General features: G+C 37.7%; 1 long non-coding RNA gene across 1 annotated transcript; it reads left to right on the plus strand.

The window, feature by feature from the left end:
* The first annotated feature begins 5040 nt into the window (after nucleotides 1-5040).
* Nucleotides 5041-21941, plus strand: LOC101691523. Its single transcript, XR_198366.3, has 3 exons — nucleotides 5041-5148; nucleotides 15423-15489; nucleotides 21781-21941. It is a non-coding gene; the product is annotated as an uncharacterized LOC101691523 (long non-coding RNA).
* Nucleotides 21942-26713: the final 4772 nt, after the last annotated feature.

The raw sequence follows: 26713 nt of genomic DNA on the forward strand, positions 1-26713 counted from the left end.
CCACTGACATTAGCTTGGGCTTTAAAAATCATTCATTCATTCCTTTTTTAAAAACTCACTGCAGAAAACAAGTATTTGTTAGTTGTTTAGAGATTTATGCTACTCACTGGTGATATAAAAGTGAATCAAATTGGTGATGTTTCTTCTCTCAGTATCCTAACAGTCAAATAGGGGAAACAGACTTTAATCAAATAATCATAGAAAAACTATAGTTGAAAAATTTGCTAAGTTCTGTGACTACTAATAATTAACATCACTTGAGGGATTTTTCTGTGCCAGACATGGGTATAAATACTTTAACAGGATTAATTCATTTAATTCTCACCACCACCCTAAGTGGTTTATCCTAGTATTATTTCCATTTTACAAGTGAAATCACTGAGGCCAGAGATAGTAAATCATGTGGTATCTTAGAACACAAAATAAAATACCAAGTAACAGAATGGACACTGACTACAGAAGCTTAATCTTAAGGGCCTGTCTTATATTACCATACTCTTCCTCTCATGTTAAAAAAAAGTAAGCTATGACAATGCATGAGTCAGCTTTCACTATATTATGCTGAAATAACAAATATATCCCCAAGTTTCTGTGGCTTATAACAATAAAGATTGGTTTATTTATTGCTCATGTCAATGTCCCTTCTAGGTCAGTTTCAACTCTGTTCCATATCCTTTTCTTTCTGGAATCCAGGAGAAAACAAAATTTCCAGCTTTAGCTGTAAGACTCAAAAACTCTTTGTAGACATGACATCACTTCTACTCACATGCGACTGTACAAAACAAGCCTTATTATAAAATTGGGCATCAGTGGGGAAAGAAATATCGGGGCACCTGAGTGGCTCAGTGGGTTGAGCCTCTGCCTTCGGCTCGGGTCATAGTCTCAGGGTCCTGGGATTGAGCCTGGCATTGGGCTCCCTGCTCAGTGGGGAGTCTTCTTCCCCCTCCCCCTCTTCCTGCCTCTCACCTACTTGTGATCTCTCTCTCTCTGTTAAATAAATAAATAAAATCTTAAGAAGAAGAAGAAGAAGGAGGAGGAGGAGGAGAAGGAGAAGAAGAAGAGGAGGAGGAGGAGGAGACTCCAGGGAAAGGTCCTACCAGGGTGAGTCAAGAAAGCAGTGGATATATATATTTTTTATAAACATATATTTTTATCCCCAGGGGTACAGGTCTGTGAATCGCCCAGTTTACACACTTCACAGCACTCACCAAAGCACATACCTTCCCCAATGTCCATAATCCCACCCCCCTTCTCCCAACCACCCCTCCTCCCAGCAACCCTGTTTGTTTTGTGAGATTAAGAGTCACTTATGGTTTGTCTCGCTCCTAGTCCCATCTTGTTTCATTTATTCTTCCCGTACCCCTTAACCCCCCATGTTGCATCTCCACTTCCTCATATCAGGGAGATCATATGATAGTTGTCTTTCTCCGCTTGACTTATTTCACGAAGCATGATACACTCTAGTTCCATCCACGTTGTCACAAATGGCAAGATTTCATTTCTTTTGATGGCTGCATAGTATTCCATTGTGTATATATACCACATCTTCTTTATCCATTCATCTGTTGATGGACATCTAGGCTCTTTCCATAGTTTGACTATTGTGGACATTGCTGCTATAAACGTTTGGGTGCATGTGCCCCTTCGGATCACGTTTGTATCTTTAGGGTAAATACTCAGTAGTGCTATTGCTGGGTCATAGGGTAGTTCTATTTTCAACATCGCGAGGAACCTCCATGTTGTCTTCCAGAGAGGTTGCACCAGCTTGCATTCCCACCAACAGTGTAGGAGGGTTCCCCTTTCTCCCCATCCTCACCAGCATTTGTCATTTCCTGACTTGTTATTATTATTTTTTTTAAGATTTTAGTTAGTTATTTGACAGGCAGAGATCACAAGTAGGGAGAGGCAGGCAGAGAGAGGAGAGGAAGCAGGCTCCCTGCGGAGCAGAGAGCCCGATGTGCGGCTCGATTCTGGAACACTGGGATCACGATCTAAGCCAAAGGCAGAGGCTTAACCCATGGAGCCACCCAGGTGCCCCCCTGACTTGTTAATTTTAGCCATTCTGACTGGTGTGAGGTGATATCTCATCGTGGTTTTGATTTGTATTTCCCTGATGCTGAGTGATATGGAGCACTTTTTCATGTGTCTGTTGGCCATCTGGATGTCTTCTTTGCAGAAATGTCTGTTCATGTCCTCTGCCCATTTCTTGATTGGATTATTTGTTCTTTGGGTGTTGAGTTTGCTAAGTATTTTATAGATTTTGGACACTAGCCCATTATCTGATATGTCGTTTGCAAATATCTTCTCCCATTCTGTCATTGTCTTTTGGTTTTGTTAACTGTTTCCTTTGCTGTGCAAAAGCTTTTGATCTTGAAGAAATCCCAATAGTTCATGTTTTCCCTTGCTTCCTTTGCCTTTGGCGATGTTCCTAGGAAGAAGTTGCTGTGGCTGAGGTGGAAGAGGTTGCTACCTGTGTTCTCATCAAAGATTTTGATGGATTCCTTTCTCACATTGAGGTCCTTCATCCATTTTGAGTCTATTTTCCTGTGTGGTGTAAGGAAATGGTCCAATTTCATTTTTCTGCATGTGGCTGTCCAATTTTCCCAACACCATTTGTTGAAGAGGCTGTCTTTTTTCCATTGGACATTCTTTCCTGCTTTGTCGAAGATTAGTTGACCATAGAGTTGAGGGTCTATTTCTGGGCTCTCTATTCTGTTCCATTGATCTATGTGTCTGGTTTTGTGCCAGTACCATGCTGTTTTGATGATGACAGCTTTGTAATAAAGCTTGAAGTCCGGAATTGTGGTGCCACCAACTTTGGCTTTCTTTTTCAATATTTCTTTGGCTATTCGAGGTATTTTCTGGCTCCATATAAATTTTAGGATTATTTGTTCCATTTATTTGAAAAAAGTGGATGGTATTTTAATAGGAATTGCATTAAACGTGTAGATTGCTTTAGGTAGCATAGACATTTTCACAATATTTGTTCTTCCAATCCAGGAGCATGGAACATTTTCCCATTTCTTTGTGTCTTCCTCAATTTCTTTCATGAGTACTTTATAGTTTTCTGAGTGTAGATTCTTAGCCTCTTTGGTTAGGTTTATTCCTACGTATCTTATAGTTTTGGGTGCAATTGTAAATGGGATTGACTCCTTAATTTCTCTTTCTTCTGTCTTGTTGATGGTATAGAGAAATGCAACTGATTTCTGTGCATTGATTTTATATCCTGACACTTTACTGAATTCCTGTACAAGTTCTAGCAGTTTTGGAGTGGAGTCTTTTGGGCTTTCCACATATAGTATCATATCATCTGCAAAGAGTGATAGTTTGACTTCTTCTTTGCCGATTTGGATGCCTTTAATTTCCTTTTGTTGTCTGATTGCTGAGGCTAGGACTTCTAGTACTATGTTGAATAGCAGTGGTGATAATAGACATCCTTTCCGTGTTCCTGACGTTAGCGGAAAAGCTTTCAATTTTTCTCCATTGAGAATGATATTTGCGATTATATTGAGGTATGTGCCCTCTATCCCTACACTTTGAAGAGTTTTGATCAGGAAGGGATGCTGTACTTTGTCAAAAGGCAGTGAATATTTTTGACAACTAATACAGCCCACAAAATATATGTAATGTACGAAAAATCCTTAATGTAGTCAGAGAGTCAAAGTTTGAGGTACTGTCTTAGTAGTGTTCTAATGGATAAAATATGATTGCCTAAAAGCTGTGGTCTACAGAGAACATCCCACATAGTAGAAATGGCAGGTACAAATATCATGTGATGCAAGTAAGCATGGCTTTTTAAAGAATTGAAAGAAATAAGGCTGAAGTAAAGACCATAACGACAGGGGAGATTGTCCTGAGATGAGTATGTAGAAGTAAGCAACAGCAAGATTACACAGGCCCTTCTTCATTCAGATTGCATGTTTATCTTGATAGAAGTATACTAAAGTATTTTAAATAAAGGAATGACTTCCCTGGTGGTTTTGGCAGCTTTAAGAAAGAATCATTCTAGGTGAGCTTCACTAACCTAAAGATGTCATCATCTTCCTAATACTATTGTAACTGTTTAAGAAGAGAAAGTAAAGCTAGCTTTTCTACTAAGTTACCCCTAGTTCACTTTCAGATTCATCCAAATACAGTGATTCAGAACAGAGTTACTAACTTCCCCCTTTCTCTCAGAGAACAGTTTATACCCTGTCACCTCTATGGTTCAAGTTCTTCCCAGTCACAGAAATCCTTCTGTGTTCCCCTCTTGTCCCTGAGGAGCTGAAAAGGGAGCCAACAGTGACAAGGAAAGTCTGCATAGGAGGCCCTTTGCCCTTTATAGTAAGGAGTAGTACTCAGCTGGGAACTGTAATAGTTTAGAATAGGAAATATGTGCAAATTACTTCTAGTAGAGTATTCAATTTGGAAAAGGTGCAGCATGTGCTTTAGATGTTTTTAGTAGAAACAAATGCCACCACTCCATTGTCATGGCATCCATCATTCCATTCTGATGTGAACACATGTCTGCCTCAGGCACTCCATGCAGAATTGTGCCATCCCCCAAATGGTGTACAGCCAGTCCTTGCCTGTCTTCCTGTTACTGGTAATATAGGTCCATTTTATCTGTCTCTTCAACTCCTAACATTAATTTCTGGATGCTGTCAGTTAAGAAGAAAACAAAAAAACAAGGGGAAAAGCATCCACAATATCTTTCACTACTGCAATACCTGGAAAAAGTTATCAGTCAATATTTGTATCAGCTACAGAGAACATATCGTATTTGTTAGAATAGTGCCAGATTCTACCACTGTGAAGCATCAAAATTCCAAATTCCACTCATTAACTGATCATAAATGCAAGTGAACACTTTTTTTTTTTAAAGATTTTATTTATTTATTTGACAGACAGAGATCACAAGGAGGCAGAGAGGCAGGCAGAGAGAGAAGGGAAGCAGGTTCCCTGCTGAGCAGAGATCCCAACGTGTGACTTGATCCCAGGACCCTGGGATCATGACCTGAGCCAAAGGCAGAGGCTTTAACCCGCTGAGCCATTCAGGCGCCCCACAAGTGAACACTTCTAAATGATCATTCAGGAAGCCAGCATCCTTCCAGCTTGTGAGTCTACTACCCCTGAAATCCTCTCATTGATCCTCTCATTATTCACTAGGTAAGGAGAAAACATGGATGAACCCTCAATGCATGTATTTTATGAAGTAAGTATGGAAGGGGAGTGTGTTACCTTCTGCTCACACACCACATGCCATGAGCTGCAACCCAGCCATATGGCCATACTGAACTAATGGAACAGCTGGGAAATAAAGTATAGTTGTAAGTACAGGAAACAGAAGAAACAGATTTGGAGAACAGCTAAGTACTCTACCACACACGTTACGTCTTTATTTAATCTTAAAATTTGGAAATGAAATGGTAATTTTTATGTTATATGCATTTTACTACCACCACAACAGAAAATATTGGGGGAAAGGATCTTCAGGAACAGTCAATTTCTGGTTCATTAACTAAAAAATATCCTTTGGGTGGTCCTGCTCTTACTGTTGAAAGTGAAATTCAATTAACTCATTTTCTTCTCTTATTTAGCATAATACAGTCTACAATTTTTGGTATTCAGACTGAAGTTCCAGAGGGTGATTTTAAAAATCACTTGAAGTCATACTAACTATAAGTGACTTTATGTTTTTTTTTTCCTTCAACATCCACTATTTTGTTTATTTTTCCAACGAGGATCTATTGATTGCCCATTATATATACAGAAACTGTATGAGACAATGGGTACACAGAAATCCTTAACCTGACCTTGAGGAGGTTCTATTCTTCAGAGACAGAAGAATATTACAGAAGGGAAAAGGCCAGTTTATGAACAACTATATGATGTTTGTTACAAAGCACACAGCCTGTCCTAACAATGTAGAGCTAGAAAAACAGCTGTGGTCTGTGCAGCCAGCAGAATTTAGTTGAAAGAGAAGGAAAGTAGATGGAAAGGCATTTCAGGCACTGCTGGTACAAAGACTCTAGTTGGGAAGGGGGGTAGCAACAATAGAACAGTGTGAGGGAGAGGGAAAGGGACAGGATATAATAATGGGAAATTAGGTAAGGCCAGATTAAGCACGGACATAAAATTCTAAAGGATTTTAAACTTGTTTCTGAGTGCAATGTAGAGTCATTGAAATTTTGGAGGAAGCTATCAGTTACCATTTGGAAAGATGACCCCAGTTGGCCTTTTTGTTTTGTTTTGTTTCCGGTTATTGTTTTTCTAAATTTTTTACTTAAATTCAATTTAATTAACATACAGTGTATTATTAGTTTCATATTCTTTAATTACTTCAAACTAAGTAAAGCCCAAACTGACCCATCCTGGCTCTGCATTATATCCACAGATCCACCACCTACTAATAAACCCACTAAAAATTTTCAGCTCCCATATCTCTAAAATTCACATCTAATTGGTGGATAAACATCATTTTATTTACCTCCTAAATATCTCCAAGTCTCTTCACTGCTTTCCAAGACCTCAGCACTATCAGCTTTCTTCACCTTTCTCTGGGTTGTTCCAACAATCTCTAACTTGTCTTATCCTTCAGTGGCTTGTTCTTGCTTTCAAGATAAACTCTAAACTATTTGAAATAGCAGAGACATTTCTCCAGCTTGCCAAATCTCTCCTTTGTCTTCTCCAGCTACAAGCTTAACCAGTTTGTGTTTCTTTGATAAGAATTTCAGTATTAATAAGAGTATTTTCCCTAAGAAACCTCCCTTGCTTGTTTCTTGTGGCAGATTTAGCCATTTCTTCCTCTTGGAATCCACAGCTCTGCGTGCATTCTTCTTCCTTTTTTTTTTTTTTTTAAACTATTACTTGTACTATTACATCATAATAGGTTGTTTCCATGTCTGGATATGGGCTTCGGATTTGGACGTATGGCAAAATATTTTACTCATATTTGTGCGCCTAGTACCTCACACCACCTAGGCTTACAGTATATATCTAATATTTCTGAGAATGAAAAATATAGGTAAACAGATAATTAAATTAAAAATATGGAGAGTTGTATTGATGGTGCAGTGTATGTTATTGTGTGTACAAGCCTGATTGCAGGAAATTGGGGGTCAGTAAAGATGATGAATTTCTAAGAGAGATTACATAGTCACTTAAATCTGTGTTTTTAGGGGAATAGGAATATATATAAGCAATCATAAATGTGAGATTTATAAAAATACATAGAGTGAGGAGCACCTGCATGGCTCAGTGGGTTAAGCCTCTGCCTTCAGCTCAGGTCATGATCTCAGGGTCTTGGGATCAAGCCCCACATTGGGCTCTCTCCTCTGCAGGGAGCCTACTTCTCCCTCTCTCTGCCTGCCTCTCTAGCCACTTGTGATTTCTCTGTCAAATAAATAAATAAAATCTTTAAAAAAATATATAGAGTGAGATCCCACATTTAAAAAATTTTTTTTAAATTAATTTATTTTCAGAAAAACAGTATTCATTATTTTTTCACCACACCCAGTACTCCATGCAATCCATGCCCTCTATAATACCCACCACCTGGTACCCCAACCTCCCACCCCCCCACCACTTCAAACCCCTCAGATTGTTTTTCAGAGTCCATAGTCTCTCATGATTCACCTCCCCTTCCAATTTACCCCAACTCCCTTCTCCTCTCTAACACCCCTTGTCCTCCATGCTTTTTGTTATGCTCCACAAATAAGTGAAACCATATGATAATTGACTCTCTCTGCTTGACTTATTTCACTCAACAAAAATAAAGCTGGGGGCATAATGTTACCTGATTTCAAGCTTTACTACAAAGCTGTGATCACCAAGACAGCATGGTATTGGCATAAAAACAGACACATAGACCAATGGAACAGAGTAGAGAGCACAGATATGGACCCTCAACTCTATGGTCAATTAATCTTCGACAAAACAGGAAAAAATATACAGTGGAAAAAAGTCTCTTCAATAAATGGTACTGGGAAAACTGGACAGCTATAAGTAGAATGAAACTCGACCATTCTCTTACACCATACACAAAGATAAACTCAAAATGGATAAAAGACCTCAACGTGAGACAGGAGTCCATCAGAATCCTAGAGGAGAACATAGGCAGTAATCTCTTCGATATCAGCCACAGCAACTTCTTTCAAGATATGTCTCCAAAGGCAAAGGAAACAAAAGCAAAAATAAACTTTTGGGACTTCATCAAAATCAAAAGCTTCTGCACAGCAAAGGAAACAGTCAAGAAAACAAAGAGGCAACCCACGAAATGGGAGAAAATATTTGCAAATGACAGTACAGACAAAAGGTTGATATCCAGGATCTATAATGAACCCCATATATTTTTTAAAAAGTATGTGCATAGTATTAGAAATATATGCACGAAAATAGACTGGAGGAAAATGTACCAGAGTAATACAGTAATTCAGTGATATGATGATAATCATGAATTTTATTTAACCATTGATTTAATAATCTAAAAAAATAGCCAATAAGTACATGTTCTCACTAGTTGTATTTTATACCTGCCCACTTTCCCAGGATTTCTTCTCAGAAATTTGTTAACTGTTGATAGTCCTATTGAAATGTCAACATGCTACATAGCCCTGAGCCAAAAATTGCCTTTATGTTGGGTAGCTAGTTACTTACTTACAAGATATTTCACTTCGCATTTTTGTTTTAAAGATTTATTTATTTTAGAGAGAGAGAGCTCACAAGCAGGGGAAGGGGCAGAGAGAGAGGGAGAGAAGCAGACTCCCTGCTAAGGACAGAGCCCATGCAGGGCTTGATCCCAGGACACTGAGATCATGACCTAAGCTGAAATCAAAAGGTGGTCTCTTATCTGACTTAGCCACCCAGGTGTCCCTTCACTTGGCACTTTAAAGATAAGATATTGAGGGTGTTAGCATTTGGAACGGAAGTGCAAGTGTTTTAATAAAGGAGGAGGCAATGAAAACAAAAGGAAGTAAAAGGAAACTGCAGTGATGATTGATGTATTAAGAGCACAAAGAAGCAGAGGTAATGATCTGGTATTGAGAGAGAGCTTGACTAGGCAAGACTAGCAAAGCTGCACTGTCTGCCCTTCAGCTCCTGAGAGGGATAGATAGAGCTGGGTCTGTTTTTGAAAGTTTTCCTGTTTCTGTGATTCCTGGCTGTATAGTGATCTCTGTACCTCAATCCCAAAGAAATATATGTCTCATTATGATAAATTCCATTTCCCTCCTTTGAGATTACTTGTCTCACTGTTCTTGCACCCAGAAAAATTCTAAATAAATAAGCCTTTTCCAGTTCATAAAGGCAGGATATAGAACTACTGCTCATTGAAAGATTTAATGAATCCCCATTTCTGCTGACTTCACCTCTTGTTATTAATTTCACTCATCACAGAGAACTTGAGCCCTTCATTATAGCACTTGGGATATTTGACTTTGCAATAAAACTGTTTCTATACCATAATTTCCAATAGAGGACAAGGTCCATGCCTTTGTTCACTGTCTTTTATTTTATTCATTTTATTTATTCTATCCACAAAGATTTATTGACCACCTATTTTTTCAAGGACCTAACACTGCGTGAGGTACTGGGGATACACTAGGAAACAAGGCAAACATTTCTGATATTGTGGAGCTTATAGTACAGTGCAGGGGACTAAATTCTGGGGGTACATTGAATAAAGACTAAGTTAAACATTACTCTTTTTTATTTTAATTCAATTAATTAACATATAGTATGTTATTGGTTTCAGAGGCAGAGATCAGTGATTCATCAGTTGTATATAATACCTAGTGTTAATTACATCACCTTGCCTTCCTTAACAACCATCACCCAATTACTCCATTCCCCCACCATCCTTCCCCCACAGCAAACCTCAGTCTGTTTCCTATGATTAAGAGTCTCTGAGTCCCTTATGGTTTGTCTTCCTCTCTGCTTTTTCTTGTTTTATTTTTTTCTCCATTTCCCTATGTTCCTCTGTTTTGTTTTTTAAATCTCATATATGAGTGAAATCATTTAATTGTCTTTCTCTGACTTTTCACTTATCATAATACCCTCTAGTTCTATGCACATCATTGCAAATGGCAAGATTTCATTCTTTTTTTTAAGACTGAGTAATATTCCAATGTATATATATACCACATCTTCTTTATCCATATCTGTTGATGGACATTTGGGCTCTTTACATAATTTGGCTATGGTGGATATTGCTGCTATAAACACTGGGGTGCAGATATCCCTTTGGATCACTACATTTGTATCTTCGGAGTAAATACCCAGTAGTGCTATTGCTGGATTATAGGGTAGCTCTATTTTCAACTTTTTGAAGAACCTCTGTACTGTTTTCCAGAGTGGCTGCACCAGCTTGCATTCCACCAACAGCATAAAAGGATAGTCCTTTTTCCCCATCCTCCCCAACATCTGTTTTTCCTGACTTGGTAATTTTAGCCATTCTGACTGGTGTGAGGTGGTATCTCATTTTGGTTTTGATTTGTACTTCCAAGATGCCACGTGATGTGAGCGTTTTTGTGTGTCTGCTGACCATTTGGTTGTCTTCTTTGGAGAAATGTCTGTTTTTGTATTTTGTCCATTTCTTGATTGGATTATTTTTTTCTATGGGTATTGAGTTTGATAACTTTTTTTTACAAATTTTGGACACTAGCCTCTTATCTGATAAAACTTTTGCAAATATCTTTTCCCATTCTGTAGGCTGCCTTTTGGTTTTGTCAACTATTTCCTTTGCTGTGCAAAACCTTTTAATTTTGATGAAGTCCCAAAAGTTCATTTTTGCCTGCCGTGGCCAAGGTCAAAAGAGGTTACTCCCTGTGTGCTGCTCAAGGATTTTGGATACCTATTCTTCTGAAACTGTTCCAAAAAATATAAATGGAAGGAAAACTTCCAAACTCATCTTATGAGGCCAGCATTACCTTGATCCCAAAACCAAAACCAGAGATCCTATCAAAAAGGAGAATTACAGACCAATATCCCTAATGAACATGGATGCAAAAATTCTCACCAAAATACTAGCCAGTAGGATCCAATAGTACATTAAAAGGATTATTCACCATGACCAAGTGGGATTTATTCCTGGGCTGCAAGGTTGGTTCAACATCCACAAATCAATCAATGTGATACAATATATTAATAAAAGAAAGAACAAGATCCATATGATACTCTCAATAGATGTTGAAAAAGCACTTGACAAAGTACAGGATCCTTTCTTGATCAAAACTCTTCAAAGTGTAGGGATAGAGGGTACCTACCTCAATATCATAAAAGCCATTTATTAAAAACCCACAGGGAATACCATTCTCAATGAAGAAATGTAAGAGCTTTCCCCCCTAAGGTCAGAAACATGGCAGGGAAGTTCACAATCACCACTACTATTCAACAGAAGTCCTAGCCTCAGCAATCAGACAAGAAGAAGAAAAAAAAAAAAAGGCATCCAAATCAGCAAAGAAGTCATCGAACTCTCACTCCTTGCAGATGATATGATACTTTATGTGGAAAACCCAAAAGACTCCACTCCAAAACTGCTAGAAAGCATTCAGGAATTCAGTAGTGTCAGGATATAAAATCAATGCACAGAAATCAGTTGCATTTCTTTTTTTTTATTCATTTGAGAGAGAAAGAGAGAGTCAGAGCATAAGCAGAGGGAGAGGCAGAGGGAGAAGCAGGCTCCCCACTGAGCTGGGAGCCTGATGTGGGGCTCAATCCCAGGACTAGAAATCATGACCTGAGCTCAAGGCAAATGCTCAACCATCTAAGCCACCCAGATGCCCCATCAGTTGCATTTCTATACACCAACAGCAAGACAAGAAAGAGAAATTAAGAAGTCGATCCCATTTACAATTCCATCCAAAACATAAGACACCTAAGAGTAAATCTAACCAAAGATACAAAGCATCTGGCTCAGAAAACTATAGAATACTCATGAAGGAAATTGAGAAAGACACAAAGAAATGGAAAAACGTCCCATGCTCATGCACTGGAAGAACAAATATTGTTAAAATGTCTATGCTACCTAGAGCAATCTATACATTCACTGCAATCCCTATCAAAATACCTACAACATTTTTCACAGAGCTGGAACAAATAATCCTAAAATTTGTGTGGAGCCAGAAAAGACCCTGAATAACCGGAGGAATGTTGAAAAAGAAAACCAAAGCTGGTGACATCACAATTATGGACTTCAAGGTCTATTACAAAGCTGTAATAATCAAGCCAGTATGGTACTGGCATAAAAACAGACACACAGATCAGTGGAACAGAACAGAGAACTCAGAAATGGACACTTAACTCTATGATAATCTTCAATGAAGCATGAAAGAATATCCAGTGGAAAAAAGACACTGTTCAACAAACGGTGCTGGGAAAACTGGACAGCCAGTTTTGTATAAACACGCAAAAGAATGAAAAAAAAAAAAAGACAGCCAGTTTTGTATAAACACGCAAAAGAATGAAACTGGACCATTTACTTACACCATACACAAGAAATAGACTCAAAATGGATGAAAGACCTAAATGTGAAACTGAAACAAATATTAAGGATAAATTTATTTCTAATAGTACACTCTGTCCCTAATAGTACACTCTATTCCCTTAGAAAACCATACTACCATTTTCTGATTTCCCATAAAATCGCCAGTGTATCCACCAGGGTTCACTGATGAATACTACAAGTTTTAAATGTTGGGAGCATGGTATACTGGAAAGAAGACAAGAAGCCTGAGTCAGGAAGTTTGGGTTTTTCTCTTGCTTCTGCCACTAATTTAGGTACTTGACCTCATATAAGCATAGGACCATCATGGGCTTGGTTTCCATCATCTGCAGAGTGAGAAGAATGAACCTAAACATCTATTCAAAAGATTTGCCACCTTTTTTTTTTTTTGGTCCTAACTTACATTGACAAATGAAATGGTTTTGATTGGATACTAGCTAATGGCAAGGAAAGGGACAAGGTGAACAGGCAGGTTTATCTCCAGAGATACCAGAATTGCTGTATCTTGTGGTAGCTGAGGGATGATGAGAAAAAGCACAGAGAAACATCATTTGTTTCATTAACTTACTTATTTTCAGGTTAATGTTTTGCAGTGGTCATTAAAATAAACACTGCAAAGAGAACTGGGATGCTTTACCTACTAATTTTTTTATTATCTTACAGTTTTCTAATTTCATCTCTATAAGGATCCTTTCTTTCTTCAGGTCAAAAATGTATTCATTTTGCTCAACACTAGAAAAGAAAAATCCAATTTAAAAATGAGCAGAGGACTTGATATTTTTCCAAAGAAGACTCACAGGTGGCTAAAGACAGGAAAAAAATGCTCAACATCACTCATCATCAGGGAAATACAAATCAAAACCACCATGAGATATTACCTCATACCTGTCAGAATGACTAAAATCAAAGACAAGAAACACTAAGGATTGGCGAAGATGTGGAGAAAAAGGAATCCTTGTGCACTGTTGGTGGGAATATAAACTGGTAAAGCCCCTGTGGAAAACAGTATGTAGGTTCCTCAAATAATTAAAACTAGAAATACCATATGATCCAATAGTTCCTTTATTGGTTATTTACCCAGGAAAAATGAAACATGAACTGAGAAAGGTATATGCACTCCTTTGCTTACTGTTTACTGCTACATTATTTGTACACGTACACACACACACACACACAGAGGAATATCACACAGCCATAACAAGGATCAGATCATACCATTTGAAGCAACATGGATGGACCTAGAGGGCATTAAGCTAAGTGAAATAAATCAGACTGGGAAAGATAAATACCATATGACTCCACTCATAAATGAAATCTTTAAGAAAGTGAAAAAAAAAAGCATAATTAGGGCTATAAATAGAAAAACTGATGATTGCCAGAGGGGAGAGGGGCTGGAGGTTTGGCAAAATGAGTGAAAGGGAGAGAGGGAGATACAGGCCTCCAGTTATGGAATAAGTCATGGGAATAAACAACAGAGCACAAGAAAAATAGTGGTATTGTAATAGCAATGGAATGGGAGAAATGGCAGCTACACTTGTGGTGAGCATGGCATAATGTATAAACTTGTCAAATCACTAAGTTGTGCACCTGCAACTAATGTAACATTGTGTGTCAAATATACTCAAATTTTAAAAATAATCAACACAATAAAGGCTATATTTTCTGACTATAAAAAAATCTACTGGGCGCCTCGGTGGCTCAGTGGGTTGAGCCACTGCCTTCGGCTCGGGTCATGATCTCGGGGTCCTGGGATGGAGTCCCGCATTGGGCTCTCTGCTCAGCGGGGAGCCTGCTTCCCTCTCTCTCTCTCTCTGCCTGCCTCTCCATCTACTTGTGATCTCTCTCTGACAAATAAATAAATAAATAAAATCTTTAAAAAAAAATCTACTCACCTTATTCTTTTTTTTAAAGATTTTGTTTATTTATTGGACAGAGAGAGAGAGATCACAAGTAGGCAGAGAAGCAGGCAGAGAAAGAGAGAGGAGGAAGCAGGCTCTCCGCTAAGCAGAGAGCCCGATGTGGGGTTCGATCCCAGGACCCTGAGATCATGACCTGAGCCGAAGGCAGAGGCTTTAACTCACTGAGCCAACCAGGCGCCCCTACTCACCTTATTCTTAAGCATTAATGTCATCTCCCATATTTTTCTTTTTTTTCCTCTTTTATATATATCCTTGAATAAAAGGATATATTTTATTATATATCTTTGAATAAATGAAAGATATTATATATCCTTGAATAAAATAAAATAAAATAAAAAGAGTGGGTCTTGGGGATGACAAAATTAACCCTTTGGCAATCAACACAGTTGTTCAGTTACTTTCTTAACATGCTCTTATGCAGGACAAGTTTAGTGAAAGGAAAATTATGATAGCAAAAATTAACATTCCAATTGTATTTTCTCCTCCCCTGTCATTTTTTCCCTATACAAATAAATACATTTATATTTGATTAACTATCCAAATAAGGTATGACTATAATTCTTTGTTGGTTATTTACTGTTTTCAAACAAATAGTTGGTGCTAATGATTTCTTACAATATGGTAGTTTATAATCCTCAAATGTCGTTTACTATACTTTTTCTTAGGCATCAAAAATTCCTGAGAAGTTCCAGGGAAATAAGGTCTCCAATGTACAGATGATGAAGTGAACATCTTAAGATGCTAATTATTTTTCCTAATTAACTAGCTAATTATATGGCCAGTCAGCCCAGATTTTATAATAAAATGAGACTCACTCTATTTTTTGCTTCTTTTTCCCCCATCTTTTTGGCCTTATGTTTTCTAAATCACCATTCAATTTATTTTCTGGCAGAAAAATTATGAAGTTAAAATACGTCCAGATATTTGCAAGTATGAGTAAAATGTGCTTCGGGTGAGAAAATTTAACTATTTCAGTTCACAGTATTCCTGTATTCACAATTAACACTTGTTTCTCATCATAGTGGTGCTGTCTGGTCAGTGAGATGCTAGGAACACAACAGAGTATCTGAACTCCAACAAACTCCCCAGGTAAGGTACAACTGTCACATGCATGGTTAAGACTGATGTCACAGACACTGGAAAATGATCTGAAGTTCTTTCACGTGGGTGTCTTTACAACCCGGCTCACAGAGAGCACGTGTAAGGCAGGGGAGTGCTGCACCCTGTGTCCTTGAATATCCGGTATGGTGCCTAGCTGCCACTGATCCCACAAAATTAGTGTAAAGATCCTTGTCAAGAATTTTGGTCTTATGAAGCTGACTGGCAGGTGGTGAAGGAGGATATCTTCCGATTATTTCCCACTGATTTTGACACACTTACATGAATGCTTATTGGGTCAAATAACAACCTTTGTGTATGGTGTAAGAGAATGGTCAAGTTTCATTCTTCTACACATAGCTATCCAATTTTCCCAGCACCATTTATTGAAGAGGCTGTCTTTTTTCCACTGTATATTTTTTCCTGCCTTGTCAAAGATTATTTGACCATAGAGTTGAGGGTCCATAATCTGAGCTCTATACTCTGTTCCACTGGTCTATGTGTCTGTTTTTGTGCTAGAGCCATACTGTCTTAGTGAACACAGCTTTGTAGTAATGCTTGAAATCAGGTAACGTGATACCCCCAGTTTTATTTTGTTTTGTTTTTCAACATTTCCTTAGCAATTCGGGTTCTTTTCTGGTTCCATACAAATTTTAGGATTGTTTGTTTCAGTTCTTTGAAAAATGTCTGTGGAATTTTGATCAGGATGGCACCGAAAGTATAGATGGCTCTAGGCAGTATAATTTTAACAATGAGCATGGAATGCTCTTCCATCTTTTTGTGTCTTCTTCAATTTCTTTCATGAGTGTTCTTTATCTTATGGTTCTTGATGCTATAGTAAATGGAATCGATTCTATAATTACCATTTCTATTTTTTCATTGTTAGCGTATATGAAAGCAACTGATTTCTGTACATTGATTTTTGTATCTTGTCACATTTGAATTGCTGTATAAGTTCTAGTAGTTTGGGGGTGGAGTCTTCTGTCACATTGATTTGCAAATGTTGAACCACCCTTGCATCCCATGGATAAATCCCACCTGGTCATGGTGGATAATTTTTTTAATGTACTGTTGGATCCTACTAGCAAGGATCTTGTTAAGAATCTTGGCAACCATATTCATCAGGATATTGGACTGAAATTCTCCTTTTTGGTGGGTTCTTTTCCTGGTTTGGGGATCAGGGTAATGCTGGCTTCATAAAAAGAGTCTGGAACTTTTCCTTCTATTTCTTTCTTTCTTTCTTTTGTCTTTTCTTTTTTTTTAAACAGCTACAAAGAATTGATATTATTTCTTTTTTGAATGTTTGGTAGAACTCTCCAGGGAATCTGTTAGGTCCTGGGCTCTTGTTTTTTTGGGAGATTTTTGATCACTGTTTCAACTCATTACTAGATACTGGTCTATTCAAATTGTCATTTTCTTCCTGATTCAGTTTTGGAAGTTTATAATTTCCAGGAATGTATCCATTTCGTCTAGGTTGCTTAACTTATTGGCATATAACTGTTGATAATTTCTGATGATTGTTTCTATTTTCTTGATGTTAGTCATGATCTCTCCCTTTTCATTCATAATTTTATTAATTTGAGTCCTCTCTTTTTTCTTTTGGATTAGTTTGCCCAATGGTTTATCGATCTTATTGATTCTTTAAAAAAAAACAAAAAAAAACAGCTTCTGGTTTTGTTGATGTGTTCTACTGTATCTCTAGTTTTTATCTCATTGATCTTTGTTATAATCTTGATAATTTCCCTTCTTGTGTGTGGGGTTGGCTTAATTTGTTGTTGATTCCTCAGTTCTTTAAGGTGTAAAGAGAGCTGGTGTATTCTGGATCTTTCCATTTTTTTGAGGGAGATGTATTTCCCCCTTAGGACTGCTTTTGCCCTATCCCATAGGTTTTAGACCAAAGTTTCTTCATTCTCATTGGTTTCCACAAATTATTTAAGTTCTCTTTGATTTCCTGGTTGATCCAAACATTCTTAAGCAGGGTGGTCTTTAGCTTTTAAGTGTTTGAAGTCCTTCCAAACTTTTTCTTGTGGTTGAGTTCCAGTTTCAAAGCATTGTGGTCTGAGAATATGCAGGGAATAATCTTAATCTTTTGGTATTGGTTGAACCCTGATTTGTAACCCCATATGTGGTCTATTCTGGAGAAACTTCTATGTGCACTCGAGAAGAATGAGTATTCTGTTGTTTTAGTGTGGAATGTTCTGTATATATCTATGAGGTCCATATGGTCCAATGTGTCATTCAATGTTCTTGTTTCTTTATTGATTTTCTGCTTGGATGATCTATTACTGAGAGTGGTGTGTTAAGATCCCCTACTATTAATGTATTCATATTGATATGACTCTTTATCTTGATTAACAGTTGTCTTATGTAGTTGGCTGCTCCCCTATTGGGGGCATAAATATTTATAATTGTTAGATCTTCTGGGTGGATAGACCCTTTAAGAATGATGTAGTGTCCTTCTTTATCCCTGAGTACAGTATTTAGTTTAAAATCTAATTTATCTGCTATGAGAATCACTACCCCAGCTTTCTTTTGAGGCCCACTGGCATGAAAGATGCTTCTCCATCCCTTCACTTTCAGTCTGGATGTTTCCTTAGACTCAAAATGAGTCTCTTGTAGACAACATATGGGCAGGTCCTATTGTTTTATCCAATCTGCAACACTGTGCCATTTTATGGGAGCATTTAGGCCGTTCACGTTCAGAGTGATTATTGAAAGATGTTTTTATTGACATCATACTGCCTGTGAAGTCCTTGTTTCTATAGATTGTCTCTGTAAATTTCTGTTCTATGACACTCTTGAGTTCTTTCTTCTTTTATAGATGCCCCCCCCTTAATATTTCTTGTAGTGCTGGCTTGGTGGTCACATACTCTTTTAAACCTCACCAGTCTTGGAAGCTCTTTATCTCTCCATCTATTTTGAATGTAAATATTGCTGGATAAAGTATTCTTGGCTGCATGCTCTTTTCATTTAGTGCCCTGAATATGTCTTGCCAGCCCTTTCCGTCTTGCCAGGATTCTGTGGATAGGTCTGATGTTATTCTGATGGACCTTCCACTGTACATAAGGAATTTCTTACCCTTAGTTGCTCTCAAAAGCTCTTGTCTAAAATTATGATTCATCATTATGATTCATGCTTTGAGGTCTTTCTAGATTTGTTAATCTTGGGGGGTATTCTTTCTACCTCTAGGACATGAATGCTGGTTCCACTCCCCATACACAAAGATAAACTCAAAATGGATAAAAGGCCTCAGTGTGAGGCAGGAATCTATCAAAATCCTAGAGGAGAACATAGGAGTAACCTCTTCAATAACAGCCACAGCAACTTCTTCTAAGATACATCTCCAAAGGCAAAGGAAACAAAAGCGAAAATGAACTTTTGGGACTTCATCAAGATCAAAAGTTTCTGCACAGCAAAGGAAACAGTCAATGAAACAAAGAGGCAAACCACGGAATGGGAGAAGATATTTGCAAATGACATTTGAGGAATGGGAGAAGATATTACACAAATGACTACAGATGAAGGATTGATATCAAAGATCTATAAAGAACCCCTCAAACTCAACACACACAAAACAGATTATCACGTCAAAACATGGGCAGAAGACATGAACAGACACTTTTCCAAAGAAGACATAGAAATGGCTAACAGACACATGAAAAAATGTTCATCATTAGCCATCAGGGAAGTTCAAAACAAAACCACGTTGAGATACCAACTTACACCAGTTAGAATGGCCAAAATTAACAAGACAGTAAACAAAAAGTGTTGAAGAGGAACCCTCTTACACCGTTGGTGGAGAATGCAAGTTGGTGTAGCCACTTTGGAGAACAGTGTGGAGATTCCTTAAGAAATTAAAAATAGAGCGACCCTATGATCCTGCAATTGCACTTCTGGGTATTATTGACCCTAAAGATACAGATGTAGTGAAAAGAAGGGCCATCTGTACCCCAATGTTCATTCAACAATAGCAGAACCAAGATGCCCTTCAATGGACGAATGGATAAAGAAGATATGGTCCAGGGGCACCTGCGTGGCTCAGTGGGTTAAGCCTCTGCCTTTGGCTCAGGTCATGATCTCAGGGTCCTGGGATCAAGCCCCACATCAGGCCCTCTGCTCAGCAGGGGGCCTGCTTCCCTTCCTCTCTCTCTGCCTGCCTCTCTGCCTACTTGTGATCTCTGTCAAATGAATAAATAAAATCTTAAAAAAAAAAAGATATGGTCCATATATACAATAGAGTATTATGCCTCCATCAGAAAGGATGAATACCCAACTTTTGTATAAACATGGATGGGACTGGAAGAGATTATGCTGAGTGATATAAGTCAAGCAGAGAGAATCAAGTATCATATGGTTTCACCTGTGGAGCATAAGGAATAACAAGGAAGACATTGGGAGATGGAGAGGAGTGAGTTGGGGGAATTTGGAGGGGGAGACAAACCATGAGAAACTGTGGACTCTGAGAAACAAACTGAGGGTTTTGGAGGGGGTAGGGGGTTGGGTGAGCCTGGTGGTGGGTATTATGGAGGGTACGTATTGCAACGGACCACTGGGTGTGGTGCATGAACAATGAATTTTGGAACACTGAAAAAAATTAAATTAAAAACAAAACAAACAAACAAAAAGAACCACCAATGTCACTGAATCATGAGTTCCTAAAGGATTTCATCCTGGGCAAAGAGATTTGAGTCTACTGAAGATCTTTCTGATGTAAATTAACTAGACTGATATCTCTTGGCTGTCACTTGTACTAGAAGTAGTAAGAATACAGTCAGGACTCACAAAGTAGTTATAAAATTTAAGGACCCTTCTGTGTGCTACTTTATTTTCTGGGTCAGTAAAAATAGCCATCTGACTTTTGTGACAGGTAACTAAGTTTTCTGCTAGACTTTCTGTTCACTGGAAACTTCATTTAACCAGATGCCTATTCTCAGCATCGTTCAGGGCATTCTGTCTATGCTTACATCAATCTGTGTTCACCTACCAAGACTCCTCAAAATACAGTATTTTCTTTGTTTGCTTTCTTGGTTTTGATGAGTGCCAGTGGGGGTAGACTTTCAAACACCATGTTCCATGTAGGGGAAATTCTTAAATAGTAATGCTATGTGCAATGCTAATTCTTTTGAAAGGTTAAAAAAAACCTCTATGTGCCTTATATAACATGATCTATTTATATTCTGTCACTGAGGAGAGTCAGCTGCATTTATGTTTGGGGTGAACAGAACAATTTATTTGTACCTTCTCATCTAACTGATCACTACCAATACTCCGGGTTAGGTTATGGGAAGTTATTAGAAGCATTAATATATTTGGAACTGAAGTATTTAGCATAAAAATATTTAACATGAGAATTTCACTAACAGAGAAATTTAAGCACCAGAGTTTCTGTATCTTCTTCCAGTATCAGCTAAAATATTAAGTTCTGTCAGAGGATATTATACATGACAACAGTTACTAAGAGACTCCTGCAGTTGCAATGCCAAACTGGATGCTTTCAAAACTCCTTCAGTATTTCCAGCACCTGGTAGTAACTACTGACAGCCCATGTGTTTGTTTGAACCAATAAAAAGCTCTTTAACTGACTCTAAAGCAAATTACTGAATTGTGAATTGCGACCATAACAGAAAATTCAGGAAGGGGGAGACACATATTCTGGATTGTGTAGCTTCTGAAACCAAAATTTGACTATGATTTACTAAGACTATTAATTACATCTCCTTCATTTATGTGTGGAAGCCACTACAATACATCAAATGTTACTATTTTTACATCCCTTTCTTCTCTAGGCCTTTCATTGTTTCTATCTGTTCTTAGTACTTATTTGACGTTTAGCATATACTCTCTTCTGTTTTAAATTTCCTCATAATAGCTTATTGTATGGTGTACTGTATAGAGCACATTACATGCTATGTTTCCACAAAGTGTCAAAACAAATCTTATGCAGTAGGAACTATTGTTATACCCATTCACGGAGGTAGAAACTGAGGTTTAGAAAGTTGTAACTTGCCTAAAGTGATACAGCATGTAACTGATAGAAGATTTGAGCCCTACCTGCCTTCAGCTTCCACATTCTTACTCTCCTTCCCCCTTCCCTCATTTTTCTCCCTCCGCTCATCCCAACATGACAGCAAAACCAAGGTACTGGGCATTTGAAGAACAAAGAACAAATTGAAGCCAGAGTCTACATAATGGAAGTCACTGACAGGATTAAAAATAAATTATTTTAGAATTAGACTGTATTTCCATGCTTCCTAATTTTTTTCTCTCTTCTCAATCCCATAGATAGGAGGATGCCACTGTCGTGTACATGGACCACACAGTTCTCCTCTTACCTGACCGCAGAGACACTAGAAAATCTAGCATCCTGAAAAGCACTGCCAGGCTTCCCACCTGAGTCAAACATTTATTACAAAAGGGGGACTCTTTGAAGATTTGCTATTAAATTTGCTATTAAATACTTCAAGTTTTTTTTTTGTGTGTGTTGTTTCATATCTCACTAATGAGTTTAATTCAGTTTTATTTATTCTTTGCTTATTTTATTACAGTAAAAAGATGCCATTTATAATCTCACAAATTATATCCTTCTTTCTATTTGTGTTGTGTAAGTCTTTTGGTAAACCTTACAAAGCAAGGTGTAATGAAAAACAGCCTCCAATTCAAGAAACTAATACAAAGAAAAAGGTTCTTAGAGAATGTACACATAAACAAGTGAGGAATAAATTGGCAAAGTGCATTGTCATAACCATACATCTTTAAGACATTAAATTACACATAATTTTAAATTCTGCAAATTAGTTACTTAAGGATGGCAGATAGCTTTATTTTTTTTTAAAGATTTTATTTATTTATTTGACAGAGAGAAATCACAAGTAGGCAGAGAGGCAGGCAGAGAGAGAGAGGAGGAAGCAGGCTCCCTGCTGAGCAGAGAGCCCGATGCGGGACTCGATCCCAGGACCCTGAGATCATGACCTGAGCCGAAGGCAGCGGCTTAACCACTGAGGCACCCAGGCGCCCGGCAGATAGCTTTAAATGTGTAATATTTTTCCAAGAGAATGAAGCTAAGGTTGGCGTTTTTCTTACTATTATCTTCTATATTTTTTCTTCAAAAATGATAATATTTCCATGTTTTTTAATAATACATACTTCTATCTCCACCAAACTAAGAAATAGATATGAATTAGATACTGCAAAATTACATCAGACAATTTACATATATACCCCTGAGATTTTATCAGACTAAAATAATAGATAGGCTACAATGAATATATCCACCTTTAAAACAATCTAAAATGTAACAGATTTATAAAGTTGCAAACATTAAAAAAAAAAAAAAACTGGCTCTAAACTTTCTCATAATTTCAAAGCTCATGCAGTCTTAAGACTTTCTCTACAGTATAAACATTATTTGAACTGCAATGAGCTCAATAAGGAAATTGTACAAAAAGGGGTGTGAAGAGTCAGGATATAGAGTATTTGCATAAATTTGCATCACTTACACATCCAGAAAAATTTCACTCACCAGCCAAATTTAGTTTAACAGATGAGAGCATTTCGATTCAAGCTCCAATTTCTGACTGCAACATTTGCTTCAGAGAGCCATGTATCCCCTACTCCTATAAAGGGTTTTGTTGCTTCTTCTGCACACATACCACAATCTACTGCACAAATTTGGGGGAAGGTATTTGATAAATGCCCGTTTTCTTCTATTGCGATAGTAAATTCCACAAGGGCAAAACTATTGCCAAGTCTCTCTCTGTACCTCCCAGTGCCCTATGTAGTGCTGAGCATACAGCGGATGTTCAATAAATAGTTTTTAAATGAACAAATGAATACATTGGTTGTCTCATTAAACTTCTCAGAAGCAAAAAGCAGATCATCTACTGGCCTAATTTAAGTCCTTTTATTTTGGTGTTATACTGGTTCTTTGATGAGTCTGGTTCATTTTGATGACTAGGAACAGCATGGTTTGAAGTAATCTGAACTGAGCAAGGGAATTAGAGCTAGAGAGATACAGTGTGTAGTTCTGATTCAGAATAGATTTTAAAACTGTTTAGACAGCATTCAGTTTTGGTAAGTTAATATTAGAATTTTTAATGGCACTATAAAAATGTTTTGAACTGTGGTAAGGTTTAGATTTCAGTTTTGAGGATGGTTTAGTTTTAGTTAATTGAATTAGGTTTCCAAGTAATAACCTACTTTCCAGCATGCTTCTTAGAGCAAACTTGTATGTGTGTGTGTGTGTGTGTGTGTGTGTGTGTGTGTATATATGTTTGTGATCTACAGTTTCTAACTTAATAATCTTATTGTATTTGTCTAAGGAAGTCTGCTATAGATCCTATTTTGGAAAAAGATGAGATATAAATTTTAAATAATAAAACGACTCTTTTCAGAAAAGATTTGCTTTTTCTTTTTCACATGAATTAGCTTTTTAGAAGTGAAGATCCTAATAACCGATAAACCAAGATTAGTTTAAGATAATTAAAAGATCTTTTGACCATAATAACTTAGTAGAAATATAAATTACAATTTTCAAGTATTTTGGCCAAATGGAAATAGTTAAGTATTATTTTGACCCAATGTTAACTAACAGTCTATGACTTATCTAATTCTCTACTTTGAGATACCCCAGGTTCTCCAAGCATGTATTTCCGTCAAACAGACCTAACACATGTATATGTATATGTATATACATATACATACACACGTATATGTATGTGTGTGTGTGTGTGTGTATACACACACACACACACACATACATATACGTGTGTATGTATATACACATATATATCATGTACCATATACACGTATATATACATGTACCACTCTGGGTCCCCGCACCTATCTCTTCTGGAGTCTTGATATTGTCAAAATAATGTAGGAGGCAGGGGCACCTGGGTGGCTCAGTCTGTTAACATCTGACTCTTGATTTTGGCTCAGGTCATGATTAGGGTTGTGAGATGGAACCCCGCATTAGGCTCTGTGCTGGGCATGAAGCCTACTTAAGATTCTCTCTCTCCTTCTCCCTCTGTCCCCTTCTGCCTCCCCACTGCCACCAAAAAAGAAAAGAAAAAAGAAAAAAGAAAGCACTTTGAGGCACCTGGGTGGTGCAATCAGTTAAGCAGGTAAGCATCTGACTCTTGGTTTTGGTTCAGGTGGTGGTCTCAGGGTTGGGAGATCAAGCCCCACATGGGGCTCTACACTCAGCACAAAGTCCCTTAAGACTCTTTCTTCCTCTCCCTCTGCCCCTTCCACAGCTATCTCTCTCTCTAATAAATAAATAAATCTTTTAAAAAAGTCATAAGATAGAAGGCAGAATTAGGGGACCTCTTTGTACACATTGAGTTACTGCTGCCTGTGTCCTTTATATAGCATACGAAGACAAAGATGATCAAGTCAATGACATGGAGGTTTCCTTTAAACATTAAAATTCTGGGGGCGCCTGGGTGGCTCAGTGGGTTAAAGCCTCTGCCTTTGGCTCAGGTCATGATCCTGTAGTCCTGGGACTGAGCCCCACATCAGGCTCTCTGCTTGGCAAGGAGCCTGAATCCCCCCGCCACTTGTGATCTCTATCTCTGTCAAATAAAAAAAAAAATTAAAATTCTGAAAAACATCTGTGTAGCCTATACTCACATTTTTAAAGAGTACACATTGACATTAAAGTATGCCAAATAGTATCCATATATCCAAGATTATAAATACATACCAATTTCCATATATAAACAATATTACAAATCCTCTACTTGTTTTAAAAAATAATAGATTTATTCTATCTAGTTGTATAGTTTTATTTCTCTCCAAGGTATTTTATTAACTAATTTCTGATTTATAGAATCAAAGAATTTTCTCTGTATTAATTTCTAATGCCTAATTTCACTTAGCATTTCTGAGACAGAACTTAGAATCGCTTCACTGGGTAATCTCCATTCCTTACCACCATCATCAGTTCTATCTAGATGGAGACCAATTTGCATGTCTCTTTCTTTAGAAATGACCAAAGATAATAAAGAACAATAATTAAGTAATGAGTTCAATTAATTAATACGTATGTTTTAATACTTCATTTCTTTGGTTTTACTGTTTTCTTCCAAGGTTGTCTTTTTTTCTTAAATTTTTTTTTTTAAATTTATTTGACAGACAGAGATCACAAGTAGGCAGAGAGGCAGGCAGAGAGAGAGGAAGGAAAGCAGGCTCCCTGCTGAGCAGAGAGCCCGATATGGGACTTGATCCCAGGACCCTGAGATCATGACCTGAGCCGAAAGCAGAGGCTTTAACCCACTGAGCCACCCAGGTGCCCCCCAAGGTTGTCTTTTTGAGCTCTGCAAAGTGACCAATTTCCTACTTTTTCTTCCTGTGTCTCTTCTAATTCAAACATGCAAATGTGTTATTGTGTTGCTTGCTTTTAAGCATTCAAACATTTTTCAAACTGAGCCTGGACTCAGCCATAAATATATGCTTCAGCATATGTGAATCCGAGGAACCACCTTAAGTCACTACCACCCACTGTGACCTCACTCCTTCTGAATTCACAGTGTGTGAACTTCTCGTGACACTCACTCAGCAATTAATCATGCCTGCCTTGTGACATTTCTGATGATGTATATTTAACATCACATAGTTATATAATTTGTCAGTGTATCCCCGCCCAGCCGCCTCATTTGAACTGCAAGCTCCTTGAGGCAGATTCAGTGTTGGCCCTACAGAATGCCCTATAAACAAGGAAAATATGTGCTGATTATTTGATTGTATGCATTTAGTTATGAAGGAAGTCAAGCAGCATGAACAATGGAAAGTTAAAAATGTCTCCCCTGGGTGCCTGGGTGGCTCAGTTCATTGGGTGACTGCCTTCTGCCCAGGTCATGATCCTGAAGTCCTAGGATGGAGTCCTGCATTAGACTTCCAGCTCCATGGGGAGTCTGCTTCTCCCTCTCACCTTCTCCCCTCTCATGCTCTTTCTCTCAAATAAATAAATCTTTAAAAAAAAAAAAAAGTCTCCCCCAGTTAGGTCGTCTTGGTTATATTAGTGTCTAGGAAGCAATTGTGACAGTTCTCAATAAAGAGTCCATAGATTTCTTTGCCTTTGAAAAGTGAAGAACAAGAATGAGGTATGAACTGCCATGGGATGAACATTATGCTTTATTTCTTTAGATGACTTGATACATGTTGAGTCCAAATCTTTCTAAACTGAGCTGCCATTTCCTAGAAATTGTGCCCAGTG

The sequence above is a fragment of the Mustela putorius genome, unplaced genomic scaffold, assembly GCF_011764305.1.
Source record: "Mustela putorius furo isolate JIRA1106 unplaced genomic scaffold, ASM1176430v1.1 tig00000145_pilon_pilon_pilon, whole genome shotgun sequence".
Classification (NCBI taxonomy): domain Eukaryota; kingdom Metazoa; phylum Chordata; class Mammalia; order Carnivora; family Mustelidae; genus Mustela; species Mustela putorius.